This window comes from Phyllostomus hastatus, unplaced genomic scaffold (assembly GCF_019186645.2).
Source record: "Phyllostomus hastatus isolate PE091 unplaced genomic scaffold, TTU_PhHast_1.1 phas_scaffold_46, whole genome shotgun sequence".
NCBI lineage: Eukaryota > Metazoa > Chordata > Mammalia > Chiroptera > Phyllostomidae > Phyllostomus > Phyllostomus hastatus.
Genome location: NW_025334032.1, coordinates 44,173,545 through 44,190,201, shown reverse-complemented (window position 1 = coordinate 44,190,201; position 16,657 = coordinate 44,173,545).

Sequence of the window (16,657 nt, the reverse complement as noted above, 5' to 3'; positions counted from 1 at the left end):
TGTGGAAGCAGGCATCACAGCCACACTCACACCAGCCAGCATACGGAGGCCCCTCCGCGGCCACCGTGAGTGCGGATAAAGCTAAAAACACTAAGTGTGTAAGTGTCCGTGTCCTCGGCCATCAAGCTGCTATTCGTACCGGCGATACGGGGACACTGAAGGTGTGCCCCCTGCCCCCGGGGAGCACGCTGCCCGGTGAAACGGCCGGGGCGCGTCCAAACAAGCAAGTGTGGGGTGGAGTCCGGCGCACGCCGCAGTCCGGGGTCGCTGCCGAGAGGGCGATGCTGCGAGAAACAAGGCAGACACCAGGGGCGCACACGTGGGCGTCTCCTCACTCGGGGCTGCTGGACTGTGACGCCCGCAGCGACAGAGAGGAGGAGCTGGCAGGTGCGTGCGGAATGGGGCTCTGTGCGGAGTGGGGACAGCGTGTCAGCCAGGGAGGGGGAGGGGTGCGGGGGACGGCCACCGCACCACGTGGCGCAGTGTGTGCGGACAAGCCGTCGCCTGCATCCCGCCACCAACACGAACGCTGAGATCGGGAGCAGCACACACCACAGGCTGGTGGGTGTCTCAGACCCGAGCTCTCCCCCCGCGTCAGACGTGCCGGCCGGGACGGGGCCGTGTCTCCCCATGGACACGTCACTCTCTGCTCCCTCCTTCTTGGTCATGACTGGGCACCGGCTAAGGAAACACACTCAGGAAACGTATTTTTAAAACGTGCACCTTAAACTCATATATGTGCATTTGAGACAAACGATACACACATAATTTAAATATAAGTGATATATATAACATACATCTGTCTTCATAGGTAAATATGTTATGTATCAAGTTAATAATCTCCAAATACTTTTGAAACAGAGCCAGAAGAGAGAAAACGGAACAGAAATACGATCTGAACACGCACTGGACATGCGGCTGGCACTCAGTGACCCTTTCGTCAGCACAGGAGACGCGGAGCCAGCTCACCCCTCCGGCCTGCTGGCCAGAGGGCAGGCCGGCAGCCACGCCGCGGAGCCCAGGGAGTGGCCTGTTCTCCCGCGTGAGCAGCTGCGACCCAAGCAGAGCAGGGGGAGGACGAGGCCCAGACAGAGGCCGCCGGGGACAGAGGCGCCGGGAACCTGCCACAGTCGTCTCCCCCGCAAACCAGTGCGAACGCTGACGACATGGCCAAAACCCACCTGAACAGGACCTGGTAAGTCACCAGAGGCCCCAGACGGGGTTTTGCAGGGAAATAAACTCCACATTCTCGGTCAGGCAGGGAGGGCGCAGCGACAGCAGGATGATACGCCGCTTCGTGCCCAACCGGTTCCGTCCCTTCGGAAACACCTGTGGCCACGACTCCGCAAGCCACAGGTGGAGTCGCCACGGGACCCGGCAACTGCAGCCCTGGGTGCGGAACCGAGCGCCGAAAACTGGGGGCCAGCCGCGAGCCCGTACAGCCACGCGCACGGCAGCCAGAAAGCTGAAACGGCCCCCGGGGGCAGGAGAAATAAAAACGCACGAGAACGTGCGTGCAAGGGTCGTTCAGCCACGAACACAAATGCCACAGCGTGCAGGAACTTCGACAACGTTGCACTAAGTGACGTCAGCCAGACACGGAAGGCCATAAATTACTGCCCGTTGATTTGAGAAGTCCGGGGTAGGTGAATCCATACAGCCAGAAAGGCGACCGGCAGTGCCCAGGGGCTGGGGAGGGCGAGCAGAGCATGCCGGTGAGGACAAGGCCGTGGAGGGGTCCCGGGTCAGACGGCGATGACCGTGAGCACGCCAAAATGCGGACTGCCGCACGCTTGCAGCACACGTGGTTACCTACCGTCCGTGAATCCGACCTCAAAGGGGAGACGCCAGCCAGCACGAGGAAGTATTCCAGCCATTGCTTCGCTTCCGCTGTTTCATTTCTCTTGTTTTTCCAAGACACACGTGGGGGGGAGGGGACGGAAGGGGTCTGGTCCAGAGGCAAAGGGCACCGGCCAGGCGAGCAGGCGGAGAAGACACGTCACCTCCAGCCAAGACCAAGGAACAGGTGCAATGGTAACAGGAGCTGGGTGCGGATGAAAGCGCCCACTCATTTACTCCGGGGCGCCTGCAGGCGCACCCACACGGGTCTGCTACTTAAACACTTCACCGCGAGGAAACCACACCTCAGCGAAACAACAACGAACGCGGTTTGTATCGAGACAGAACATGCGTGGACACACACATGAACTCGGAGACTTGAAAAAGCTTCAAGAAACATAAACACTTACTTTGTACGATATGTCCCGGTTTATTCTAATCTTGTCTTCTGATACAAAGCAAACAAGAAAACAGTGGTAGCAAACACTTTAATTCTTTTGAAAACATTGCTCTGTGATCCTTACAAATTTAACAGGCCGCTCTCTCCCCTGAACAAACTTTACATTTCACTTTCAATATGATATTTTTCCTAATGGCCTTAGCTCTCCAGGTCCCTTCATAAATCACCTTGATTAATCAGAGAAAGTCAAGAAAACCCTTTCCCCAGCGACAAATGTTCTAACTCTTTTTTTCACAGTGGCTGTTGTCTTTTGAAAATAACACCACGGCTTCCGACAGCTCCTCCTTGGGAGTTATAACCGTCAATCATTTTCATCGCTCGAGGCAAAGGCTGTTTTTCCAGCGCTGCATCCACAGAGCGGAGTCTCATCCTGGCCAGCGCGGGCTCCGGGTGAAAACGCAGACCCGCCCGGCCGTGATTCACGAGCGGTGGGGCCGCGGCAGGGTCAAGTTCAGCAGAGCACGTCCCTCCAGGGCGTGGACGGATGGAAATGAGCAGAGACAGCCCGAAAGGGAGCGCAGACGCCTCTGGTGTCAACCGGGCTTGTGGGGTGGCCTCGCTCCCCTGGTTCTCACTGAGGACCACCCTCCTTCCGACCCCTGGCCCCAGGTTAGCCCCCCCGGAGTTCCGGGGAACAGTGTCTCCTCTCCGGCCCTTTCTGCATTCAGCCAACACGCTGGGACACCCGTAGGGCGTCATACTTGCGCTGACACCCAGCTCCCCCAGTCCTGTGCTGGGGCCCCTTCGTGCTGAACCCGGGTGTGGGAGGGCCCGGAGTCAGGATGGAACGCCAGCCTGCGCAATGGAACCCACTCTTCCCGCCTGTGCCCGAGCCGTACTTGGGGTTCTACATCCGTCAGGATCTCTCCCCTGGCGGCGGACCCCAAAGCCTACCTACTAAGAGCAGCACCTCCTGAGCAGAGGGATCCACGGGGACAGAAGGTGCGTTTCCCTTGTCTCGGATCGTGACCCGGCCCTCCGTTCTGTCGTGGCTGTCCTTGCGACATTCTCTTATTGGCTGCAACCTGTGTGCCCGGCCTTCCCTCCCTCTCGCCCCCATTCCAGGGACAGAGGTCTGCACCTCGGGGGGAGATGAGACCACATAGACATTTTAAAACCATCTGTAATAACAAATAGTTACAATGCAAAGAAAATACATCCACTCATTCCATAAAACTCATGCACTCCCACTCATACTTCACAACGTGTCATAGTGGCTGAGAAGGTTTTTAAAGCAATAAGAGATAAGAAACGCCGTGAATACCCCCTTTCTTAGATCCCGCCGATCCACCCTCTGTCTTTCCTTCCCAGGAGAGCAGGAAGTGCTAATACCTCACAGTGTGTGTGTGCGTGTGTGGGCGTGAGTCCAGAGCCCTACACACCGAAGAGCGGTGTGCATTTTGTATTAAAATTCTACCCCACGTTGAAGTGGGGAAAAAGGAACCTCGTCCACTCACGTTTCTAAAACCCTCCGTCTTTCGGCCCCTCCCACGCTCTGCACTGAAACACGCCCGAGGTCCCAAGTCACACACACAGCTCCTGCCCTACCCACCGGTCCCTGTGAGTCACTGGGCGTCCCGTCCTAGTCCCTGCCCCTCGGATCCGAGGGCTGGGCTGGGTTTCGGTGTCCTCCTGGGTATCTCTCCCACCGTTCGCTCGGCAGTCCGGGTCCGAGATATCCCCCCTCCGGGGTCAGTTTTGATGCCTTTGCGTTCCAAGTGCATCGCCCCTCACGCACACTCTTCACGGTCGTGCTGGGGGTAAGCTCGGCACCCCAGGGCTCCGAATCCCACCCCGGGAGACAACGTCTCAGTCCCACGGTCCTGCGGAGCGTGAGTGGGAGGGAGTGGAGAGGAATGCTCGGATCCTCACCTGCAGGCACCGGACAGACGTGACCGTCCCCAGACGTGGAACACGGAGGCAGCCGCACACAGAGCCTGGGCCGGAGAAGACGGGGGGAGACACGAGCTAACCGCTCCTACACGGACACTCCCCCGCCACACGGCTACCGCGTCTGACGCACCGGAAACCAGACCCTCCCCGGGACGGCGTGCCCCACCGCTACCTGGCTGTCACCACTACCCCGAGCTCACCCTGTGAGTTGCCCGAAAATACAACAACGTGACGATGATTATCTGAAATTCTGCTCTTCCCAGATTTCGGGAGCTTACACATAAACTAAAATAGCCTACAGAGAGATATTCTGGTCTGATTATTTTTTTAAAAAAGTAAAAAGCAACCATTCTTCCCAAGTCCTTTGGAACTGTGGCTCCAAGCCAGCGCCTCTGACGGAGCCTAATGCTGCAAAAATCGATAACCCATTAGCTCCGGCCATACTAAACACATAAAAATCAATTCTAACGCCCCGGTTTTCCACCCAAGCCCCAACCTGGAATTGGAAATGTACAACAACACATACCTGCTCCCCCCGCGTCCTTCAGGTGTCTGTCTGTCTGGTTCTGGACACGTCAGCCCAGCTGCACCAGAAGAACGGGGAAGCAGGCGGCCCCTCGGGGGGTCTGCCTCGGGTGTGTTCGCTGCCAGGCCCCGCGTCCCAGCCCAGCTCCCGGGGGGCCACACCAGGCCCCCGCACCCGCCCTCCAGGCACAGCCTTCCTCGGGGTCAGTGACGAGCTCTGCCCCACCGCCCCGCGCCCGGGGCCGGCTCACGCTCGGGGGAACTCAGGGTGAGAGGTGGGCGGTGAAGGGCCAGTCGGTCCCCTGCTCTCCGCGAGGTGGGTGCTCCCAGACGGCCTGTTCCTGTGGCCGGCAGGTGTCTGCCTCCAGCACCGCGGCCCCGCGGCGCCTGCACAGGTGGGCTGCGGTCTCTAGCCCGCGCCCCCGCGTGTGTGTAGTCCTTCTCGGCGCCGGGATGCGGGGCCCGCTCCACTCTCCCAGTCTCCTTCGCTACTGGGAGCACGTCACGGTTTACACTCCCCACAACACGCCAGCGTCCCTGCAGCTCCTGACGCTCCGTGCGTACAGATGTCACTGCGCTTCGGTGACAAGCCTGTGCTAACTACAGCTGGGTCACCTGCTCCCCCGTGGCTGAGGGGGAGGCGTGGAGGTTTTGCTTGCGTGTGTGACTGAAGCTGTGGGAGATTCGGGGCGGTTTGTCCATTGTTCCTGTGCTTGACGTTGGTTCCCGAGCACGGTCTTTTTTTTTTAACTTTTTAAGTTAATGTTTTTCCATCGCTCTTTATCTTCCCTGTACCACCGTCCACCTCCCCATAATCACCACACGGCTGTCCACGTCCATGAGTTCTTTCTCTTTCTTTACTTCATTCGGTTTATTATTTTATGTGTTTGGAAGCCACCGGTCGAACGGAAAAGCCGGAGCGTGGATCACTGTCGCAGAGAGCAGCCGCGACTAGCACCATCAACGCACCACACTGGACAGTTGGCCGGGGGTCTGCGTGGGTGTGTGAGTGCCCGTCCTGGCGGGGTGGGGGGGCGGGGGGGTGCGGGAGGAAGCCTGGAGAGACGCAGTGAAGAAGTGAGACGTGAGCTTTGGAGGACGGACGGGACCGGCAGCGACGGGAGTGTGTGCTTTGCAGGGGGCTCGTGCGTGGCGGGCGGCGTGGCAGGAGGGCCGCCCGGCGTGTGCGTGAGGAGGATGGGAAGACCGACCACGTAGACACTGTGTGGCCCAGGCCAGAGAGTGTGCGATTTAAACCGGTCTCGCGGGCGCTCTACGCTGGCGTGACCCCGAACACTCCCCATTCCCTTCTCACCCCGGACCCGTCGCCCGTCTACTATCAACTGGGATCACAGTAGCTGTTTCTTCACTGGGTACGCAGGGCGTATGATTTTGCTCTATCAATGTCCACAACAGCCCTGCTGAGCCACCTGGGCAATGAGCACCACCAGCCTCGCAAACAGAGTCGCCTGAGGCCCAGGACAGCCGCCCCCGCGCACGCCGCCCGACGGCAGCGGCTGGCCTGCGGGTTCAGGCTGCCACACTGCCGCCGCTGGGAGCCGAGCTCCAGCCACAGAGCCGCCGTGAGCACGCAGTCCCAGGCTGCACGGGGGAGCCCACACGTGGCTTCCGTTCCAAGAGAGGGAAGACAAATGAGACAGAACCCACCCCCAAGGGGGTGGAAATGTCCCACCCAAAGCCCTAGCCCTCTCCTGAGGCCTTCGCGGGCGACGGCGAGACGGGGAACGGGAGCGGCTGCTTGGAGCAGCTGCTGGGCGGGGTCTGTGCAGACAGGACCACGACGATGCCACAGTGCTCTGAAAACAGAAGTGTAGGGCAAATATTTAGTCAGTTTTTATCTCATAAAAATAAAAGTAAATGCACAGGGTTGAAATAAATGCCAATCATTTCTTTCTTTTAAGATTTTATTCATTTATTTTTAGAGAGGGAAGGGAGGGAGAAAGAGAGAGAGAGAAACATCAATGTGTGGCTGCTGGGGGCCATGGCCTGCAACCCAGGCATGTGCCCTGACTGGGAATCGAACCTGCGACACTTTGGTTCAGCAGCCCACGCTCAATCCACTGAGCCACGCCAGCCAGGGCTCCAATCATTTCTAATACATTCTTCCTGCGCCCCAGCGGGTCCCTCGGAGCAGCATCCTCTCAGTAGTTATGAGCTGGGTAGACACACAGGTGAGAGTAGATCAAGTTTCACACTGTCTTTAGGGCCTTCATTCAAAGCAAAAGAGATAAATGAGGAAAAACTTTTGCTTAAACGGATGTAGGAAGAACGTAATCTTGAGGACTTTGAATATTCAACTTCTGTCACATTACACGCGCAGGTAGATAAATTCACGCAGATCTACAAAAAGTACAACCATCGCAACGTGCAGTTGATGCCCTCGTACCCATCACCCGAGTCCGTCACTTTGCCTCCCTCGCGCCACACCCCCGACCCTCCACCCCCGACCCCACACCCCCGACCCCACGCCCCCGACCCCTCCACTTCCACCCACGGGAGGAGGACGACCCGAGGGTCTAACACAGAACACGATGGCTACGTCGATAACACTGATTGTCGATTAAAGTTAAAAAAAGAGACACCTTCAAGAAAATAGAAAGGTAAACCACAGACTGGAAGAAGGTATTCACGACCCATGTGTTTGGCAAGAGACACGCATCCATGGTATACAAAGAGCTTCACAAGTTCATTTAGAAAGAGTAAACAAGGAATAAACTCTGGAGATACAGTGTGCCCTTTACAGAGCAGTGTGAGCGATACTGGCCAAGGGAGTAAGACTTAAAAGTCTCACCACACCCAAAATATGTTAATTATGTGACGTGATGGGCGTGTTGGCCAAAGCTGAGTGTAAAAAAATGTTCTCTGCCTTACACTCACGCAGTGTCGCACGTCAGGCACATCTCAGCGGAGGTGCGCGATGAAAAAGGGCAGACCCCCAAACAGAAAATGAGCAAAGTGTTTGAACAGGCACGCCACAGAAAATAACGCAGATGCCCGACGAGCATAAGAAAAGGTGCGTCATCGTATGGGCGATCGGGAAAACGCAAATTCAGGCTGAAATGTGACCCCACCGCACACCCACCTGGGCGACTGGAAGACGGGAAGTACCAAACGTGGCGAAACCGGCAAACCAGAGAAACCCCGACGGGCGGGGACGTAAGGGGCAGGACCTCGCCGCTCAGTCTCTCGGGCGTCTCCGCGAACTCGGGCCTTCTGCGTGTCCTGCGGCCCGGCTCTCAGGTTCACAGAAGCACACGCACGCGTGTGTGGATTGGGTGGACAGGAGCATGCATGCATGTGCGCTCTGTGTCATGGCTCGAAACTGCACGCAGCCAGCGTCCGTCGGGAACAGGAGGGACAAATAAGGGTGCGGTGTCATCGGTGGGAGGTTACACGGCAGAACTCAGGGAACGGCGGTCCGCCAGCCGACCCCCAGCCCCGCCCGGCCTGTAACGTGAAGCTTCACGGGACACCGCCACACCTGTCTGCCCACAAGCTGTCCAGGGCTGCTGTCACCCTGCCACAACCGGGCCGGGTGGGGGGAACAGCAACCGCTGCTCCCAACACTGAAAACGTGCACTCTCTCCTGCTCCACAAAAAAAAAAGTCCGTTCCTGTCCCGTCCTAGTGAGTAGGAGCAAATTACAACCATGACAATGTGTGATGACCCTCCCAACATGCTGATGAGCAACACCAGTCAGACACACACTGAGGGGGTCTATATGAAGTTCAAGCGCAGGCAGGCAGTTCAGGACAGAAACTGCCTGAGTGTCAGGGACGCCACCAGAAGGGACACGGGACTCCCAGGTGCCTGTCATGTTCCAGTTCTTGCTCTGAGAACCGGCTACTCCGGGGTGTGCACGTTGTACACTTGGTCAGATGACCCGTGTGTGACTGGCACACTTTCTCATGCATGTGTCACCCAGGTGCTTGCTTGTTTCTTGGATCCGAGCATTGATTTTTAACTGTGTTAAGGTGCAGCGTGCTAGGTCACGATCACCACGCTGTTACAGTGCGGTGATGAGGAGATGCGTTTTTTTATCACAGGCAAAATAGCAACATTAAGTCCCGGAGGTCAAAACCCAGGCCACAGCACTACAGACACTGACTTCAACAGGAGTTATTTGGTTTGGTCTCATTAGAGCATTTTGTATAAGAGGGTGAGTTAGAACCAATCTTCCGGCTTAAAAGCCCCCCCCTTTTGCTGCAACGCAACACTCCCTGTTCTCCCCCCCCCAGAAGAGAGGAAGGAAAGTGACACAGAAGTGTGGGTTCCGTGACTCGCCGTGACCAGTGACCACTGCCAGGAGAGAACGGTCTCAGGGCTGACCACTCGCCTTAGAGCAGCAACTGTGTCAAAGAAGCATGTGTTTAGCCGCGATACGGCCTTTTTTCAGACAGAACTAAAGAAGCGAAGACTATTTTGAAATTACGACTGAAGAACTGGTGAACAACGAGCTAGGAAACAGAACTCGTTGCCTCTCCGAGCCGTGAAATAGTTCCCACCACTACGCCGCACTGAACATAAAAATTCCATTTTAATATTTTTAAACATTTAGTCATAACAAATTTCAACTACTCAGGAAATATGAAAATAATATAACAGGTACCATCCTAGAGTCCTAGCATCTTAGATGCAGTAGTTATTAACATCTTGATGTGTATGTTTTTGATATTTTTACTATTTTTTAATTTCACAAAAAGTAGACAGAGTCATTTATCCCCAAACATCACACGGAGCCCACCGCATTTCCCAACCCCAGGGGGCCCACGGTCCACAATTCGGTATTTCTGTGTGCCTTCAGGCATTCTCTCACAAACTCTCTGTGTGCTTGTATCATGACAAAATAGTTTTATACATTCTAAAATACGTGAATACGTTTCCTGAACGTATCTTTCCCTTAGGGGGCAAGCTCTCAGTGGCTGCTGCTAAGGAATTTCCCGGACCCGCCCAGGACGGAAATCGCCAGACCTCATCCTCGATGCGCTCAGAGAGGGAGCTTAGAGTCGCGGCGTCCTGTTCTGCCAGCCGTACCTTATTCCTTAAGCTGCCCAACGGAACTTCAGTCTGGTAGCTATGCTTATAATTAACCAGATCTCAAAACAGAAATGTCAGCAGAGAACAGAAGCTTGTTGTTGCTGAAACTATCGGAACTAGCTGGGGTTTCCTTCCTTCCTTCCTTCCTTCTTTTGTATTTCCTTCCAGGCTAGTCAACCTTTTCCTGCTTACGTGAAACCTCCACAGGAAACAGAACTCACTTCTATTTCCTGACTCCAACAAGAAGGTCGTGACTGGGGGAGGGGGTGGTTTCACAGCAAACAGCTTCCACGCATCAAGCTCTGACCAGCCACCTTGGCTCCCACTGGGCCCCATCCCCAGACAGCGGCATGTCCTCCCTCAGTCCACCCTGACCCCCGCCCCCGCCACCCCCCACGTCCAGCGGGGCTCACGACGTCCAGAGCGGCTTTGCCCATTAACACCTGTCCTCCCTCCTCCACGTCACCGCCACCTGCCAGGGCTGAGCTGCCACCAGCCCATCACATTACACAGTAACCGAGTCTGCTGGGGCGCCTCTAACAAGGCTCAAAGCAGCAGAGGAGGAGGAGGAGGAGGAAGAAGAAAGGAGAAGGAGGAAGGATGGAGGAGGAGGGGGAGGGAGAAGGGGGGAGGAAGGAGAGGGGTGGGAGGAAGGAGAAGGGGGGAAGGAAGGAGAAGAAGAAGAGAAGAAAGAAAAAGGAAGAAGGAAGAAGAAGGAGGGAGGAGGAGGAGGGAAGGAAGGAGAAGAAGAAGGAGGAGGAGGAAAGGAAGGAAGAAGGAAGGAAGGAAGGAAGGAAGGAAGGAAGGAAGGAAGAAGGAAGGAAGGGAGGAAGGAAGAAGAAGGAAGAAGAAAGGAAAGAAGGAAGGAAGGAAGGAAGGAAGGAGGAAGAAGGAAGAAGAAAGGAAGGAAGGAAGGAAGAAGGAAGGAAGGAAGGAAGGAAGGGAGGGAGGGAAGAAGGAGAAAGAAGAAGGGTGGGGGGGAGGATCTCCGGCTGTGGGACGCCCCGAGGCCCCGCACCACCTGGCTCTCGTCACATCTCCAGCCTCGCGAGGAGCGAGTGTCCTCTCGGGCTCCACCGCCGAGCTGCAAGGGGCTCTCAGCTGCCGGAACATTCCGACTTCTCTCGCCTCTCCGACACCCTGGCGTCACGGCCGGCCCGGACACGCGTTAGTGCGCACCCCCAGGGCAGCCCCATGCTGGGACTGAGCTCTGCAGGCCGGCCCCCCAGAACCCTAACCACAGGGTCCTTGGGCTGGGGGCGGGCTGTGAGTCCGAAGCCGGGCAGGAACCAGTGAGTCCGGGCGCCTGGGTGGGTGGGGAGAGCTCGGGAGGCAGCCCCGGGCGGAGAGACCCCGACGGAACCGCCAGGAGCGAGCTCCGAGTACATTGCACATTTAAAGAAGCGAATTAGGGAAGGAGTCTGTATTTACACGAGCCACACCTACGAATACCTACGACCGCCTCCCCGGTCCTCTCTCCGTTTCCAGGCCGGGCATGTTGATTAGATTTGCCCTCGGCGTGTGTTCCACAGATGAAGGGATCTCAGAAGCCAGCCTCCTCGAACTGTCTGAAAAAGATCACTCTCCCAGGGTTGTGAGACATCCTGTCTACATCTAAAGATAATAACAAAGCGCTACTAGAGGCAAGCTGACACCTTTTGAAATGGAACAAGGGCTAGAAGAGTCGTTAGCGATGAAATCCACAGACAAATAAAATTCGTTGTCCAGGGGAGCCCCTCCAGCCTGGGGCGAGGACGCAGGGAGATAAGGCGCACAGAGCATGCAGAAGCGAAAGCTGAAGACACGCAGGCCGGTGTGTGGGAGCTCAGGTCCATGCGGCTCTGCAGGTGCACGAAGTGCACACTGGGAACAAAGGTGAGATGGGGAGGACCGTGCCAGCTGTCGAGACCAGGGGCAAGTTCCCATGAACAGAAACCGTGAGGCTGAGGGGCGGGCGGAACCGGCACACACGCGAGGGGGCCTGGCATGGAACAGAAGAGCCCTCGCCACTCAGCGAGCGTGTTTGTTTGCAGAAACTGTGGAGCATTTGGCTGCTGTTAAGGGAGAACATTTTAATTAGACCTGTGGGAGTTCAGCAGACTCTTCTCTCTCTTGCTTCTCCCTTCCGCACGGGCGCACCGCCCCGCGACCTTTCTCAGCCCCCTTGCATTCGGAAGGGGCCGCGTGCCTGAGTTCCGGCCCACGGAGGGTGGCAGCCTCGGTGCACTGCGTCCCGACCCGACCCACGGACACTGCCCTGCACCAACACCGTGGTGGCACCCCCACCCCGCCTCCAGCCACCTGGCAGCCCGGTGACAGTGACTCCCAGAGCCACAGCGTGGAAGCAGCACGGGCCCCCGAGGCAAGTCTGGCGGGGGGACCCCTGCCGATCGGAAGCACGCGTTTTGGGCTTATCCAAATGACAGAGACACATTTTTTACTGGGCTAGAGCCGGAGAACGGGGAGCGTGCGCGCAAACGCAGCCAGCGCGGCCTTTCTGATGCAGGTCTCCGCCTCCCGCCACACAGGACACAGCCCCGCGTGCGTCCTCGCGGAGGGAGGGCGAGGACCTGGGACCGCCTCCAGAGTGCGTCGCGGGCAACGGTGTGTGTGTGCGACATCGGGGGGGCGGGGGGAGCACTCGCACGAGACTGGGGAGCCCGGGAGCAAGTCACGTCACGAAGGAACAGCCGGGCTCCAGGGGAACGCAGACGGAAAAGCGATCCGGGCCGCGAAGCGCACCGGAAGCCCCGCACGCAAAACAGCGGCGAGCAGCCGGGGAAGGTACGCACCTGACGCCGCACAGAGGATGGGCGGGAAAAATTAAAGTCCCTGAAAACACCTCACAACACAGACGGCAACAGAAAAAGGAAACAAAGGGTGCACAGCAGACAGTTCACGAAAGGCTGAAATCCAAATAGCCATTGTAAGTAGGAGAGTGTGGTCCAGTTACCACCAAACGACAAGTTAATTAAGGAAAGCTGGGCAGACGTTTCCAGGCTGACGGGGCCCGGGCGACATCGGTCGGCACTCACACCCGGCCGGCGTGCTGACAACGCACACTCGGCCGGCGTGCTGACAACTCACACTCGGCCGGCGTGCTGACAACTCACACTCAGCCGGCGTGCTGACAGCCGGTGCGCAACAGCCCACGCCGGGTCAGGGGCACCTGGAAACCCAGTGCCCGTGGTCCAGCCAGCCCCACGCCCAGGCACGCAGCCCAGCCACGCGGGTGCACACACTTGCAGGTTCCAGAAAATTCACCACAGGTGCATTCTGGGTGCAGAAACTTGGAAACAACCTTAAAAACTCCTTCAATTATAACACATGAATAAATTCTCAACTGAACTCAACACGGAATCCTATATGATAGTAAACATTAGAACCTCTGTGTTAAAGGTTTAACATGTCTAGTTTGGGGGGAGAAAGAGCGAATCAAAGAACGGTAAGCACAGGGAGATAAATATTTATAAATTTTCTGAACAGAGAAAATCATTGGTTTTGCTTATGCACACAGGCGTTTGCTGCTGAGGTTCAAAACCTTGCCCGGGAAGCACGCGGAAAGGACTCGGGAGAGGGCGGGCAAGCGGGGAACGCGAAGGCAGGAGTGAGGAGGGCTGTGACTGGCGGCTGCTAGAACATGTCACGTCTTCCAGGAAGAGCGTCTAATGCAAAGACACCACCGTCTGCCGGACGGTGAGGGCGGGAGCGCAGCTCGGCGGTGCAGGCAAGTGCGACGAGCATAAAGCGAAGAAAAACGTAAAGATCTTTGCCAACCAGCCCGTGCCGGAGTGCACGGGAGATACAACATGCTGTCACCATTCACGTTTGGGAGAAACTGCACAAAGCAGCTTTGTTCTCATGTTTTCACTGTTGTTCAAGTACCGTTGTCTCCGTTTCCCCCCACCACTCCCCCCGACCCCACCCCCCACCCCCCACCCTCACTCCTGCCCCCTTTAGGGTTGTTGACCACCGGTCCTTCATATGACCCTTGACGACCCTTCCCCCTTCCCCCCATTGTCCCCTCCCACCTCCCCTCTGGTCACTGTCAGTTTGCTCTTAATTTCAGTGATTCTGGTTCTGTTTTGCTCGCTTGCTTGTTTTGTTAGCTAGGTTCCACTTGGAGGTGAGACCACGTGGTATCGGTCCCTCACCGCCCGTACTCATTATCCCATCCATGGAGGAAGTGTTGCAGTCTTGGTTTTGATTTTCGATTTTCAGATTTTTAAGTGCCTTGGAAAAACAAATTCATCTTCCTCCAACTACCAACAATGAGCCTATTGTGCGTGTATCTTTGCTTCTGTTTCATCTTCAAGAGGCTGCACCTGGGCCCTCGGGACGACAGTCAACACGGGCCCGTGGGTGGGAAGTTCAGAGTCACTTCACGGTACACTTGAGAGTGGCACTGTAACCGCAACATCTGAGCAGACAGCACCCAAGGACACCCGGCCCCGAGGTCGCACGCCAGTCACAGGCCTCCTGTGACGGGGACGTGGTGAGAGAAGGCGCCCTCTTCCCCACGCACAGCCGGGCTGTCTGTCTCCTCATTTCCCACCTTCTTCCGGCTCGAGACCCGCGAGAGACTCTGCAGGGCGGCTTCGTGGCACCTTTGCTCCCGGAGTCAACGGGAATGGTCACGTCAAACACACCTGGTGGTGCCCATCGCCCTATAATCGCCTGCGGTTGCGCTGGCGCCCACGCCGGGGCTATGCGTCAGTGCCGAGACCGGCAACGACCGAAGGGATCCACGCCGGTCGCTTCCCCTGTAACGGCACCTTCCGAACTCCTAACTGTGAGGGTGCTCCCCTGGTCAGGGTGGTGGGCGCGGCCACAGCGCGGTCACATCAACGGGGTCTCGGAGAGAATATTAGTGAGATCGCGCTCAGGGATGTCAATTCCATGCCGCTGCCCGATCCCAGGGGGACACCCTCCAAAGCGTCCTCACGTGAGCGAGCTGAATGATGTGCCGACTCAGGTGAAATGCTCACAGTTGTACGGTACCGGCGTTAAAGGTCGCAGACTCGCTTTCCTCGAACATTTCTTCTTTCTGTGCCTCCTATTCCTAGTGGCTCTTTGTTGGCGTAGGTGTATTATTTGAGATACCAGACGATGCGTCTCAAACGTAAGCCAAGTTAAGTGGTCGCAACCTCTCTTTCCCAGCGTTGCTCACCCACGAGTCCGTGCACGGAAGGAACGGCAGCACCATGCTCCTCCCACAGCGTGGGCTCAGTCGGCGATTGTTCGGTGGGTATTGACAACAATTGCTCAGCACGCACCGTGACAACCAGACGTTCGCCCATGAAAGTGCGCTTGAGTCAGTTCGCATGGCACCCAGTCTGGACAAGGTCATGAAACACTAATGAAAGTGCGTTGACCGTGGCCACGCTCAGCCCTAGCATGTTAAATGACAAACGGCTCGGAGGTCCTTGAGCCGTGGATGGACCAGAACGCAGGGTCCTCTCCGCCTGTCCCCTCTCGCACCCAGTAGGACATCACATCCGTCCCAAAAGTCGGAGTGACCTCACGCTGGGACCAGGGCTCGTGGCAAGGCAGACATGTCGTCGACATTACAGCTCTGTCCGTCTGTCTGTCTGGTCTGGCTCCTGCAGAGCCACAGGCACTCATCCGAGTGGGACCTGGGCCCTCTGAGCCATCTTTCGGTGCTGCCCATGTTTGGACAACAGCCGAAACAAATCCGTTTCGGGCAAAGAGTGGAGAGAGGTTTCTCCCCAAGATTAAAAGATAATAAAATGATAGAGTTTTGCCACTTAAAAAAGCTCTCAGAAACAGTGCTACCTTTTTCGAGCACTACCTGGAAACGGAGCGTGAAACCGTAAATCACCACTAAACCACAGCGGAGCGTGACACCTGTGACACTGGGCACGGGCCGCACAGAATCCCAAAAGAGCAGAGCGGCAGGAGCAGAGACACTGGCGCTGGGAGAAGCCACGCCGGGTCCTCAGCCCCCCGGGATGGGACTCCGGGGCTCCGGGGCTCCAGGGAGCTGCGAGGGGCCAGTCGGTGTTATTTCCAAGTGCCCGTGATAACATGAGACCCCACAGAAAACACGAGCTCTCCACTCTCTCCTGCAGATGGTTTCTAAACTGTTTTTTGAAAGCGTTTCCTTAGCAAGTTTCCTGAGGCCGTTTGTCACAGGCCTTTCATTTCTGCGGGTTCCAGCATCACCTGAAAGTCAAATGCACTGTACCCTCCACCCTCCTATCGACTCTCCCCGCGACCTTCCTCGCTGAAAACACCTTGAAGCCGAAGAAAAACGTTCTCCACGTAAACCGTGTTTTATGCTTTCGGTCCCCAGTCGGCGGCCCGTGCTTTGGCCTCTCCGGGCCGGAAGGGATGCGGGGAGGAAGTCAGACCGTGGCCAGAGGGGGAGGCACCAGAGGGGTGCGTCCCGGTGCCCGTCCTGGCCTCTGGACGGACCTGGAGAGCTGGCGCCGGGGGGAGGAAGCCAGCCAGAGAGAGACGAGCACCACATGCTTTCACTCATGATGTGGACGCTGACGAGCAAACCGAACCAACGAGCAGAACAGAGACAGACTCGTCGCTGCAGCGCGGACGACAGCTGGTGGGGTGTGGTTAGCCGGCGGAGGGATGGAGCAAAAAAGGAGAAAGGACTCATGGGCGTGGACACAGTGTGGGGGCCGCTGGGGGGTGGGAGGGTTATAAGGGGACTATGTGCGCAGGAGGCTAAAACGCTGCACAAGGGGGAGCAAGGTGGGGGGCAGGTGGGCTCGCTCCTGTCCCGCCAGCGAGCCCGGCCCGTGGAGACCCCTCCCCCGAAGAGGCAGCCTGGGGTGGCCCCGCGCCCCGAACGTAAACTGCGAGAGGGGAAGAAGCCCCACACCTCACGACGGGGACCCCGTC